Genomic DNA, 13,102 nt, shown 5'->3' on the forward strand with positions numbered 1-13,102 from the left:
TGGGTTAAGCATATTCTGCAGGCGAAACTTGAAGGAGTAAATTAGCCAATTATATTATTTTGGCTTTGATCTTACTATAGGAAGAGAAGTGTAGAATATTTTTTACTACTGTTTCAATTAGTATTAGTGCGCAAGTGCGTTAGTACCAACTTAATTGCAAAGATCGTGAAGATTCATATTTTTGTTTGAAGAAACTTCTACTACATATTTAAGTGATATTATTATGAAACTAATTGAAATATCAAGGTTGTGTATACAAATATTATCGCATGTTTCTAATTGAACACCAAATTTACCGTTACTTTTTGTAAATAGATTAGAACGAAATCTAATATTATTAACATTTTTTTCTAATAATATTTGTTTTTTAGTTTATGTTTTTTGAATTTTGTATCAGATAAAAAATAAAAATCGAATTGGTAAGTTATCACTAACGATGTGGAGTGAAGCACAGGGCATAAATGGTCGACTGCAGAACTTTGGAAGTAATAATAAAGGTTTTAATAAGTAATGGTATAGTTATTATCAAATAACTATAATATATTTTATAGTCTAACAATATTGAAAAAAATATCGTAGTTGTCAGTTATAAGTATATTATAATGATATAGTTATAATACTATTATTTATTATACATTCATATTTGCATCGAGTACATTGATCGCTTATCATATGTAAGTATATCATGCGTGAACAATGAAGATTTATGTTTTGTAATTATACACATAGAACGATCATTAATATATGGCCATATGGCCCACATGAGTGTACATACGCTATGTTAGTTAAAATACTTTTTATTGAAGTTTGCGATTTTCATACTGTACCTGATGTTTGTGTACAAAGCGAAACGGCAGTGTTGTAATTAATATTAATTACTAATTAGGTTTAAATAATACTATTTGTTTTCCTTATATTTTGTTGAATTCATCGACAAAATTTGTAAGTAATTAATATTTTATAAATTACTATACCCAAGTGTACAATTTTTAACCTTTATAGGTACCTACACAAGTCAGATTTCGCAAAGCCGTTTTTAAAGTTGTCCATACTGTTATATATACATAACATAATTAAATGTATCGTAAAAAATCAATAAATAAATGAAAACACAATATTATCATCGATATAGTGCTCGGATCACTTCATGACAGAGACGATAGTCGTGCCGTACCTACCTTGATTCAAGGTTTTATTTTATTTATTTCTAGTAATAAAATAATGAAATGAGCATTTTATTAAACTTGCATCATTGAAGTACATTATGAATAATATTGAACACCGTTACCTTTTTTAACTTTTTTCCGCTATATTTTTTTTCGTTTAAAACGGGTTTGTTTTGAATTATTTACATATTTTACATATTTACATCAATAACTATAAAAAAACTCCACGGTATGCCCTGATATCAAATGTATACTTTACAATTATTCACATACGTTATAAAAATTAATTTTTAAGATTTTTTTTTCCCATAGTACATTGATATATATTATATTCCGTTCAAATGGAAACTATACGAAATACGCACTACGCACATACGCACATAGCTAGCAACTATACAGTCTTGGCTTATGATATTATTTGTAAGTATGTTTATAGTTTATTAGATTTTCGTACACTTTCATATTGCCCTGTATGAGCAGATTATTATAGTGCACCTTAAGGCTTGAGCTAAAATTCTCGCAATTAAGTCGCTGCTGCAGGTAGCTATGTTAATATTTTCTGAATACTCTGCAGATTTAACCCGTTTACGTTTCACTGCAGCTAGTATTTAAATTTAATCCGTACGATTTAGTCAGATGTTTAAAATTGTTTTTTTTTCCAGTCCGATACGTTTTCTGACATTCCCCGCGTGGTGTTTTTGCCATACGCATCTATAAATATGATACGCGAATATCGCTATATTTAAAAAATATTAATTTATACCTTAAAATATAGGTACAAAATTATTGTTTTGTTTCCACTAGGTCGCAGACACAAATGAAACGAAATGTAAAAGGATTAATGAGAAATGATTTTTTATATTTTGCAATATCACAGTAATTGCGTGTGTATAGTCGTTATAACGACATAATTGATTCTATCAATTATATCATTAATTTTAGTCTCGAGATAGGTGTATACCACTAAATAATAACAAAATACACTTGCAGTAGTAGTACGTAGTAACCACCGCCGTTATGGTTCGTCCGATTTATTAGGTACATGTCGTAATAAGTCATATATTATACCTCGTAATCGTATATTCGCTGTGCACAATTTTATTATTATTATAGTGTATTGCATTATTTTTTTTAATGCACAAATACATACACGCATGCATATATATATATATATATATGTGTGTGTGTGTGTGTGTGTGCATATACACAGAGTAATTCATTGTGCATGTTCGTTATCAATTTTTTTTTTTTATATAATACATTTGTTCAAATTATGATTATTGAAACTTTTTTAATACATATAAGGAACAAATTTTTAAATACTCAGATTTTTATACCGTTTAAGGAGTACGATCATATGGTGATAGGTACTAACTTCTTTTTATTTTTTAAATGACAATCGATATTTTTAAATTGTTCATCGTTAGATAATTTTTTTGAAAACTTCGATGCGTTTATCTAAAAGTGATATTCGTGTGATTTTGAATGATTTAATTTCATGTACTTGACTAATAAAAATAAATAATAATACGTATAAAACATAATTAATTAATATTAATTTATCGACGTTTTTTAATTTTTAAAAATATCTGAGTGTAATGAATATACTAAACGCGGTATTACATTCGTTCTATATTTTTGTAAAACCAATTTAAAGAAGTATCTTCGATATAAACATTTTAAAAACTTAGAAATCACACGTTTGCATTTTTAATTATAGATACATCAATATTTCAAAAAAAAAAAATCTCTTGCCTTATAAATTGCAATAAAAAATTAGTTATTGTTAGGTTAAACGGAGTATCGGCACAAGAAAATCTAAAAATTTGATAATGTGAACTTGAATGTATATACTTAAACATTTTAAAAATCAGAATTTAAATAAATTCATTATCAAAGGAAATTTAAAAAATAAGGGGTGAGTAAGCTTGGTTAGCCACTCTGTGTATATATTATAAACATGCTAGACGTAAACAAGCATATACACTTATTATTTAAAATATTTTGAATTTGATACTTTTTTTTATAGGTTATAAAAAAAAATTGGAAATAAAATATAAATTGACATCAATTAAAAATCGTTTATTTAACATATTTTTAATAACAGCATTTCTATATTAAGTCATACACAATGATAATAATAATAATAATAATATTAATCAATAAAAATCTATAATAAAAAATACCATTCTTTGTATAAGCATAAAAATGGCACGCTATCCCTACTCATTACATCAGTCGTCGATTCAATAATAATAATAATAACATAATAATAATTTATACTTATGTACAATAGGCAGGTACGGCCAGATATTAAATGTTCATTTATTTCCACCACGGAGCTTAATATTTATTTTGTTTACGACCACAACAAAATATCGTTTTACAAAGTTGGTAAATAACGATATTCTCGGGTTTAGCTTTTAAGTATGCACGTTTATAGTAAATTTTACAAACGGTGCCTTTTTTTAATTGAAAATTTTATTACGCCGTTCGAATGTATAAAATCTCAATGAAGTCGATATACCCACAGCGGATAAATATCGCAAGATATTTTTTTTGTTTTAAACAAACTAAAATAAGTATTCTCCGTATTTACATTTGGCGAAATACCTTTTTATATTATTGTTGTATAATTATCCACAAAAAATTATTATTGAATTAAGTAATTATTATCTCTCAACGTGTAAATATATTTAAGACGTAAACACATCAAAATTAATATTATTGTTAAGTACAAAAAAAAAAAAAATAAGATAAAATAGAAGTAATTAATATGAAAAAAAAATATTATTGAGCAAAACCGTATTTAAATAACAAATTTATGTTTTAGTACGTATAATAATAATAATATTTACAAAAGAAAACGTTTTATACCTGCGCAAGAAAAACTATTCATGGACATTAGCTGTACCAATAAAATAAAACAAGTGTCAGGCAGACTAAACGTACATGTTATAAATTTTCGCATTTTCCCCTATCCAACACGAATTTCATAACAATACAGTGTCGGTCAGACGTTTTTTTTTTCTATAAAATAAAAATAATAATAATAATTAAGTATACATTTAACGTAAAACTGAAATTATGGTGTGTTACAGGTCGAGTTCATAGTTAGTACAAAAAAACGTTTTCTCTATTGAAACCGTGAAAAAAAATTCAATGCAATAGCCAATAACACATACACGCGTTTATAGTTTCTTGTGATACTCGTGGGCAACAAGCCAACGAGTGTTTAGTAATGACGAAAATATACGTAAAATAAAATAGTACCTGTACGTTAAGTACGTGGTCGCTATTGATACATAAATTATGTACATATTATGCTACGTATAGTATGTTAAAGACATCATTTTCATTATCGTTTCTATGAATAAAATAATACAGGTAATATCTTACACTAAAATTAATTAAAAATAATTAATGACATATTAAATCCGTTAAAAGAAAAAAAAAACTGTTCGTGGCTGCAGCAGTAACGGTTGTGTGTAACGTCTTATGCGTTGTATGTCCGCTCGGCAAATTCTCTCGTCGAAAAACGCTGAAAAAAAAAATAATTAAAATTAAATTAAAAATCATTAATTGTTATTTTCATTAATCGGTATGATGGCCGGAGACCAATTAATGCAGACATTGTTTCGGAGTCGACAGTATTGTTATTTTATTTTTAATGTTGCGTAATGAAATTATTATAATGTGAGAACGTTCCCAAACAATTATCTCCTTTTTCGGATATTAAAAACCGTATAAGCACAAATAATGAATAAACAGTTTAACAAATACATTATATTTTAGGAACCTTCTAGTTTCTACCTTCTATTATAAATTATAATATTGTTTGATAATATAAGCCTCGAACCCGTATACAACACATATAATTATAAGCTGTCCTCTCTGACGTCCATGTGTATACAGGACGAATATATTATATTGAACAACAGTTTTCATACTGAGACTTTTAATATTTTGGTGATCGGAAACAAAATACTGACATTTTTGTCATCATTTTTATTATTATTGTGTATACGTATATTATATTCGTGATGTTATTAACACTTTTGCTTGATGCTGAAACCGCTAAATTAACTTGTGATTACTAAATGAAAATACATTTTTTCGTTTTTTTATGTAATCAAAAGTGTGTTTATTATATATCGAATATCCAGCTAATATAAAATATAAGTATATATGTTTATTTTGTAGTTCATTAGGAGTGATAAGTGGCAACCCCGTGCAACATGTGGTACATTATTTAAATGCTTGAAAAGTAAACTTTGTATGCTTCATGCTTATTGATAAAAAAAAGCTATAATCGTTCAATTTATTTACTTTATTTATTACGTTATACTTTGAAATGTATTATTGGTTTTGTGTTTGGTTTTCAAAAATCGTTTAATTTTTTTTTTCTACATACAGTAACTGTTATAGTATCCAAAAACACGGTTCTTCGATACAATGCCGGTAAACACGCATGTTCCACTCGGTCCGAAAAATAAGAGGCCTTTTCTTCAGCTCTTGCCGATCTCGCGGTAAATTTGAAATGCACGTATAGTATTAAATATTTACATTTTAAATAAATTAGACGTGTGTATGTGTGTGTGCGTTGGCCGTATAAACAAAACGAAACGAATACTACGACACAATAATTAGCGTGGGCTATCGGCGGCGGTGGCGGTTCGTTTGAAATCGAAAAACGCAACACAACATAATAGTATTTACCTACAGGTATTATGCGTACATACAATAGTACAATAAAATTGCCATAATAATATTATTATCATTGCGATTGTGCAATTTTCGTATAAATACAATGTTTACAGTAAAACGGTCGCGTACAATATGTGTGCAGAAAATTAAGATTTCTCGTAGGCGCGTCGCGTTGCGCAAAACGGCCGATTACGCCGATACGGAATAATAATTCGTGCGATAATACGTACCTATACGTACACACACGCGCGGTGCATACACTGCGCGTAATATTAATGTATCACAATGACGGTGCAGAGGGTGACCGACGAAAGTAGGCTAAAATATAATACGACATTATATCGTCCTCGCCATAAAATATAGCAATTTAACGGACACACGCGGGCAGTAAGCGCATAATATACAGTGCAATATGGAGTGTGTCCTAATGTATATAGTTCATTGTTTTTCGACGCCCGTTCGCGATCTCGTAGTACAATACGCACAACGATAGACGATAGAATGATAGCACTTGTTTGTGTGCTCCGTATAATATATGATATTATGCCATCATCGTATCGTGATGTATATATTTTGTGTTGTTACGCTGGTTTGGAAACGCCGCCAAAACACGCGAAATGAAACGAACAAATAATTATTCGAAAATTTCAAAATCCTACACTGGAATAATAGTAATAATTTTAAAACGACGAAAACGGCTGCGGGGTAACTCGTGTCGTTTATTTTTTTCTTTCCATCATACCGTTCAGGCGCGTTTATAGATACGAGTGACGACACCGTCTTCCGTCATCCTGTGCGCGGATACTCGCGTTGTTTGCGAAACCGATGAGTGTTGGGATCATCGCACTTATCACCGACCCGATACTTTAAGTCTCCTGCGGGCTCCGGCGATTTCGCACACCAACTGCTCTTCGCGGGTGGTACGACTTACAAGCAATAGCGTCGTACGTGCAGGTACGTGTTTTGCTCGATTATATTCGAAGATTTTTTTCTCCCTTCACTACCGCGCCCTATCGACCGTTTAGACGTGTAATGTGTGTCGCCGTCTAAGTCAAGTATTTTATTTACATATCAAAGTAATATTGTGAACGCGGAGGCAATGCTGCACGGAATGAACAACGTTGCGCAACACTTTAGTATGCAGGTAGGTATACATATCGCGATGACCTTAATCGTTATTGTTTTTACAATCGACCGAAAACGGGGAAAAGTTGAATTTATTTTTTATTGCGATTCGACATAACAATCATCACACGCCGCAGATGTTGAGAAATCAAATTATCTGTAGCCCTCAAATGTTGCAATTTTCAGGTGAGTGATACATCGTCGGGAGTTCGAGTGTGTACAGTGTAACCATTATAACTATAATAACATTAATAACATTGAAGCAGGAAACTATGTATCGGCGTATCGCGGTTAGTGGTCGCCTAGACTTGGGTACATTAAATCGGACTTTGAAAAGTATTTTACGTAATTAGTTATTTTAATATTTTAACTTTTAAGTTAAGACGAGTGGATTAGTGGACCAAGGACCAACATGTTATGGGGTGCCAGTGCACTTCGCTCATTTAAACTTGTCTATCAAAATTGAAACTACACACTTGGCTATATACGAAAGTACTCGTTAAAAATAAAATTTTTGTATGTAATGATATTTCTGAAATATATTCTGCTGACTTAGAAATATGAAATAAAAAAGCGTTTTGTTATTCAAAAGTTAAAAAAACACAAACACACATACACACAAACGAACGCATAAATGTTTTACACTTTATGCTGTTTTAACGATTGTCGTCGTTGATTTTATTAAAAATATTGTATAGGGATTTTTATTTTTGTTTTATATTCTTAATTTTTTGCGAGTTTGAATATATAACAGCGTTTACTGTTGAACGCGATCGTTACGACCCGGCGCGTGCACTGCGTCATTCACTCAACTGTATATATTATGCGATGGGTATGATATAAATCATTAAAATATGTGACCAAATATATTATAATATTATGCAGTTATAGTGGGTAGTGTTGTAGTGGGTACGAGCTTGACGACCGGTTTTTGACGTACAACGTTTCCGAAAGAGAACGTGGGAAAGTCGTTTACATAACACGCAAAGCAAATAAGTACCTATATGTCCTATATATATCGTATACAAATTTGATATAATATTATAATAATAACATCAAGTGCACGTCTTTTATATATATGGCTCTCTATTTTTTTGCCGACGAGGACGTAATGTTTACATTGACGTGACGTACCCGACACCACATTATTGTACTTATACTACCTATCGTCGCTCACGATGATTAATAATAATATAACATATTACATGCTTTTCGTATAAATCATCAAATGATCATAATATTTTATACGCCACTGCAGATGCAATTTAAGCGATATTACATAGCCCTCCTCTTCACGTTCTATAGTCTTCACGTCCGTTCGCGTTGTACCGAAAACCGTCCGTATGATAATAATAATTAACGTAAAAATGATTAGTAACGATGACGACTACGACGGTCGGGACAGTGAATCCGATTGTGTGCCTGTGAATAATAAATAATATTTTAATACCAATATACGTAGGTATAGGTATTTCGTATATCAATGCACCGCCGCCGAAGAGAATAAAATATGTGTGACTTAGCCAAAGGACATCGTATCCTTGCAGGCATTTCGGACAATATACAAACAATAACGCGTATATAATAATACCGTAAAAATTACCGTTCGTCATCTAAAATGTGTGTACTATATAGAACATCAAGACATTAATTAAAACGCGTATACGTTGATGGCAACTGAGTCGATAGTGACGTGCGTAAACATTTTTTTTTTTTTTTTAACGAAACGTGTACCACAGAGGACCACTATGAGGAATTTTTCGATCCACGACTCACGAGACTGTTAACTCAAAATTAAAAAAGATTATCCATAGGCATATCGCATATACCTATGTAAACGGACACACAGTGCAACGTAAAATATTGTCGCGGTCGATGAAACCGTAAATATGTAATTATTACTGCGGATATAATAAAAATGTGTATATAATACGCATAAGTGTGATGATAATAATATTATTATGAATTAGAATTTTCACTATCTACTGTATCAAAAGTAGAGTGTCAGCTCTCAGATTACAATAATATATACACCATCGTTATTCTCTCGGAACGGAAATGAATCAAAAAAAAAAACTCAAACCATGTCCCAATGCGTCGAGCTAAGATGTTGCAGTGTGGTGCAGATGACGTGCAGTGTTTGTGGAGATATCGTTCAAACGTTCACCAATCTGAATAAGATTTTTACACTTTTGAGACTATTAGAAGTAAACAATAACCATCTTCCTATGAAACAAAACGAATTAGTGCCTGTGCAGAATATATTATCAATGCACACCGATATTTATGTATGAAAATAAATATTTGTTTTCGATTGACTAAATAACTATTGGATTGTTTTTAATAAAAGTTACGTCGATAGGTTTTTTGATACTCGGAGGATGTTTATAAATTATTTTTTCGATCCTCATAGGTCGCTTACGAATAAATTTTGTTTTGACTCATGAAATTTGGGTATGTTTTTGTTTATTTTGATGGATAATAGATTATATTAATATTATAATTTATAAGGAGAAATATGGCATATTTTACATATTTTTACAAATGTATAAAAATAAAAACAAATCATAAAATTAAATATTTATGAACACAATTTTATCACAAAGATTATTTTTATGATTTACAAATACGATTTGCTTTCTTAATTTTGGGCATATTTTTGTTGTACGTAATTGACCGATCTTAACGATTACATCAAAAATTAATCATTGTTATTTTGTTAGTATTGCACTATTGCCTATGAATTCTAACTGAAGCCAAATGGGAAAATTATTGAAAAAATAGATTTATATTCCAGTATATATTTATAAATGTTATATAAATAATAAAATGAACTGAAAGTCGGCACTTATAATATTATTATTTATTTCGCTAACGCGATCGTATAATTAATTTTCTCCTCGTTGAACAATATCTTCACGGGCGAGAGGAATGTTGCATTTAAGACGATCATTCATGTACAATATATTTTATAATGTAAGTATACGATTGTCGTTTATCATCCACTGCCATAATCGCTGAGACCTAACATCAAGTGCGTAATGTCAGATATTATAATACATTAATGCGTATCAGATGTAGCCGCCGGTATAGGTATCTCTGGTATCTACAGTATAATATTATAATATACTCTTAATGTGCGTCTGCTCATTTGTCGCAATTATTATTTGATGAAAAAAAAAACCGATTTGAGATTATACTTGTCGGGATCCTATACAACGATGATTTACACACGAATGATCGCGCGATCATTGCCATGTATGTAAATCTGCCACCAAGACGCCGCGCCACGGCGGTGTCTGACGGGTTTATCGGGATGCATAAATAGCTCGTATTCGGTTTACTGCGTCCCAAAGAAAGATTACTACTACGATGATTATTTATTGCTCACATATTTTTTGAATTCGTTGACCGTAATTGTATACATAAAACGCACTCGATTGATAGTCATTTGCTCATTAGGTACCTACTACACGTTTATAAGTTAAAGCCTAAAGTAATAAACAAACGCGACATATAAATGAGACGGTTGTTTTATCGGAGAACACCCATAGTAAAAATATTCAATAATTGAACGTAATTTTAAGTCATTATAAAAAATAAAGAAATCATGTTTTTTACTATTTTTTAGCATTATCATTTTTTTATTTAATTTTAATGATAGTATGCATTCTATTAATATCCATAAATTGAATTTTGGGCGAGTGTAGGTTATATGTGTAAGTTAGATATTTTAAGTTTAGACGAGTAGCGTAGAGAGGTACAGGGATGCCAAATTATTCTGTATTTACGCATATTATGCCTTCATATTAAGATAATAATATTTTCGGGGTCCCACTATATGATTCATTTTTACATTAAAAATTTAAATTTTTTAGAAGTGGGAGGGAGTAATTTTAGAGCATAATTATTTCCAACTGAATATACGTACATATTGCAGCTATACTACCAGACAGGGTATATCGAACAGTTACGGATTTTCTGAGTAAATGATGTCCTAACCTACATTATAATGATGACGCGCGCCCGTTTCGTCTGACATACTCTCATCCATTATATTAAACAGTTTATTCACGGTCTTCGCGTCTCTGCTGTCACGTGAGATTTCCTATATTTACAATTACGATCGAGACTTCTTCTTTCTCGCGTCACAACAGCTATGCCACACCGCCATAACGTCAATTCAATTGACTCGCAATATTTCATGTATTACAAATTATATTAATAATGTATTATAATTTATAAGTATATTAGGTACATACATTTACGTCATGGCGTCACAATACGAGGAGTCCTATATACGTATTGGAAATCGGAAAAAGTCATTGAAAATATAACTGTAATTAATTAATGTGTAATAACTAATAAGTAAAATGTAATATTGATATGGAAAAGAAAAATTACTTATTTTTGGACACAAATATATCAAAATGTATAAAAGAGATTTTTAATTTGTTTATTATAATTTGTCATCATTATTTATTAGTCATAATATGCATTATATTAAGATTTAAACATTTGAAAAATTATTTTTTTTTTTTAGCGTTTCAATATTACGAGTACAGAACACTAAATTAGTAATTATTTATAGAAATTTTTTCAGTGATTTTTTTTTTATTTAATGAATTTTTTCTAGCATTACGTATCAATATTTAGTACAATAACGTACACTCAGCTTACAAATATATTGTATATTTTAATTGCACTGTTGCAATAAAACAAAGCGATATTAATATACTATTAAAGAACGAACGCTGATTCAGCGTTTACCCATGTAAAACATGGTTATTCAAAATAATACACATCTTGCTTGGTACCCGGTCTCTTAGGTCGCCTGATTTTATTCCATGTGAAACTTATTTTGGAAATGATATTGTGCGTGTATCACCATTACCATCGAAGTGAAGTTGAAAAATCATGGGAATCAATTAATATACTGGAACAAATATGCGATGAATTTTACTTTCAATTAGATGTTCTTCGTGTAACCAAGGCAAAACATTTATAAGTAGGAACCAGAAGGCATATAGACTAATGATTTCTAAAAACTTAAAAAATATAACTACTTGAAATTGGACGAATCATTTTGATTAAACCAGCAGTTTATACTTATACGTGTTTGGTATTATATTCGGGGTAAATATCATCATACAAATGCTTACCCTCTTTTTATATGCTTTGATAATTGTTTGCATTACTTAAAAAATGTCTTGTGGAGATATAACTTTCTGTTTTCAAATAATAGTCCTCTTTTTGCAATGAAAATAATTTAGAGAATGTTTTTTTCTCTGAAAATGTTGACGTATCAAAATCAAAATTTGAAGTTTTTGAGTTATTTAATTTTGTGTAGGTACGAAGTATAATGATTGTAACAGTATAACAGCTCCATGATAATGTGTTTGAAAGTTAAGAGGGCTATATTATAGTAATTAAAAGGGGGTTTTCATTTAAAAAACAGAAATTTGTATCGCTATAACAGAAAATCTCGATAATTTAAAAATATGGTCTTTAAGTATTATGTTTAAAGATCAAAATTTTATAAATTCATTTTTTAGTGAAAAAATTTGGGTCAAGTATGCTAGGTGAATCATTTTGTACATTATAATATATCTGCGTAATGCACGTTAATTGTACTATTATAAAAATAATAATATTGCAGGTCATTAACTCGCACGCACGTGCGGACAACTTATTGGTTTATTTGATGATTGTTCTTTTTTCATTTCACGAAGGCTTTCTTTTAGACTTTCAGTTCAAACGTTTCAAATATTAATAACCGGATGACCGGACGTAGCTATATAGCTATATATATATATATATATATATATATATATATAGCTATATAGCTATATATATATATATATATATATATATATATGTATATTAAATAAAACGTATGATATAATATTATATAGGTACATCCGGATAGAGTGTGAATTTATGTGTTTACACGATACGAATGGTTAATGAACTTACAATCTTCTCGACTTGCACGCAAATTATTACTGACCACGCGATAATACTAATAATTTTTGTAAACACAGAACGTACAAATCCGTGATTCGTAATTATGCAGATTTGTTATTATGACGATAAATATGCAA

The 13,102-nt window shown here is 30.0% G+C and overlaps 1 protein-coding gene across 2 annotated transcripts in view; it reads right to left on the reverse strand.

Annotated features, from left to right (window-relative positions):
* Positions 1–3,952: 3,952 nt before the first annotated feature.
* LOC112598697 overlaps positions 3,953–13,102 on the reverse strand; it is a 37,319-nt gene continuing 28,169 nt past the window's right edge. The window contains exons 2-3 of one of the 2 annotated variants that reach the window (XM_025345241.1): positions 8,204–8,420; positions 3,953–4,707 (exon numbers count right to left, since the gene is read on the reverse strand). The gene's annotated coding sequence lies outside the window, so the exon portion shown is untranslated. The remainder of the gene's footprint in view (positions 4,708–8,203; positions 8,421–13,102) is intronic. The other variant, XM_025345240.1, reaches the window with a different exon arrangement.

Source organism: Melanaphis sacchari, unplaced genomic scaffold (assembly GCF_002803265.2).
Source record: "Melanaphis sacchari strain LSU unplaced genomic scaffold, SCAv2.0 Contig4_pilon_pilon, whole genome shotgun sequence".
Lineage (NCBI taxonomy): Eukaryota > Metazoa > Arthropoda > Insecta > Hemiptera > Aphididae > Melanaphis > Melanaphis sacchari.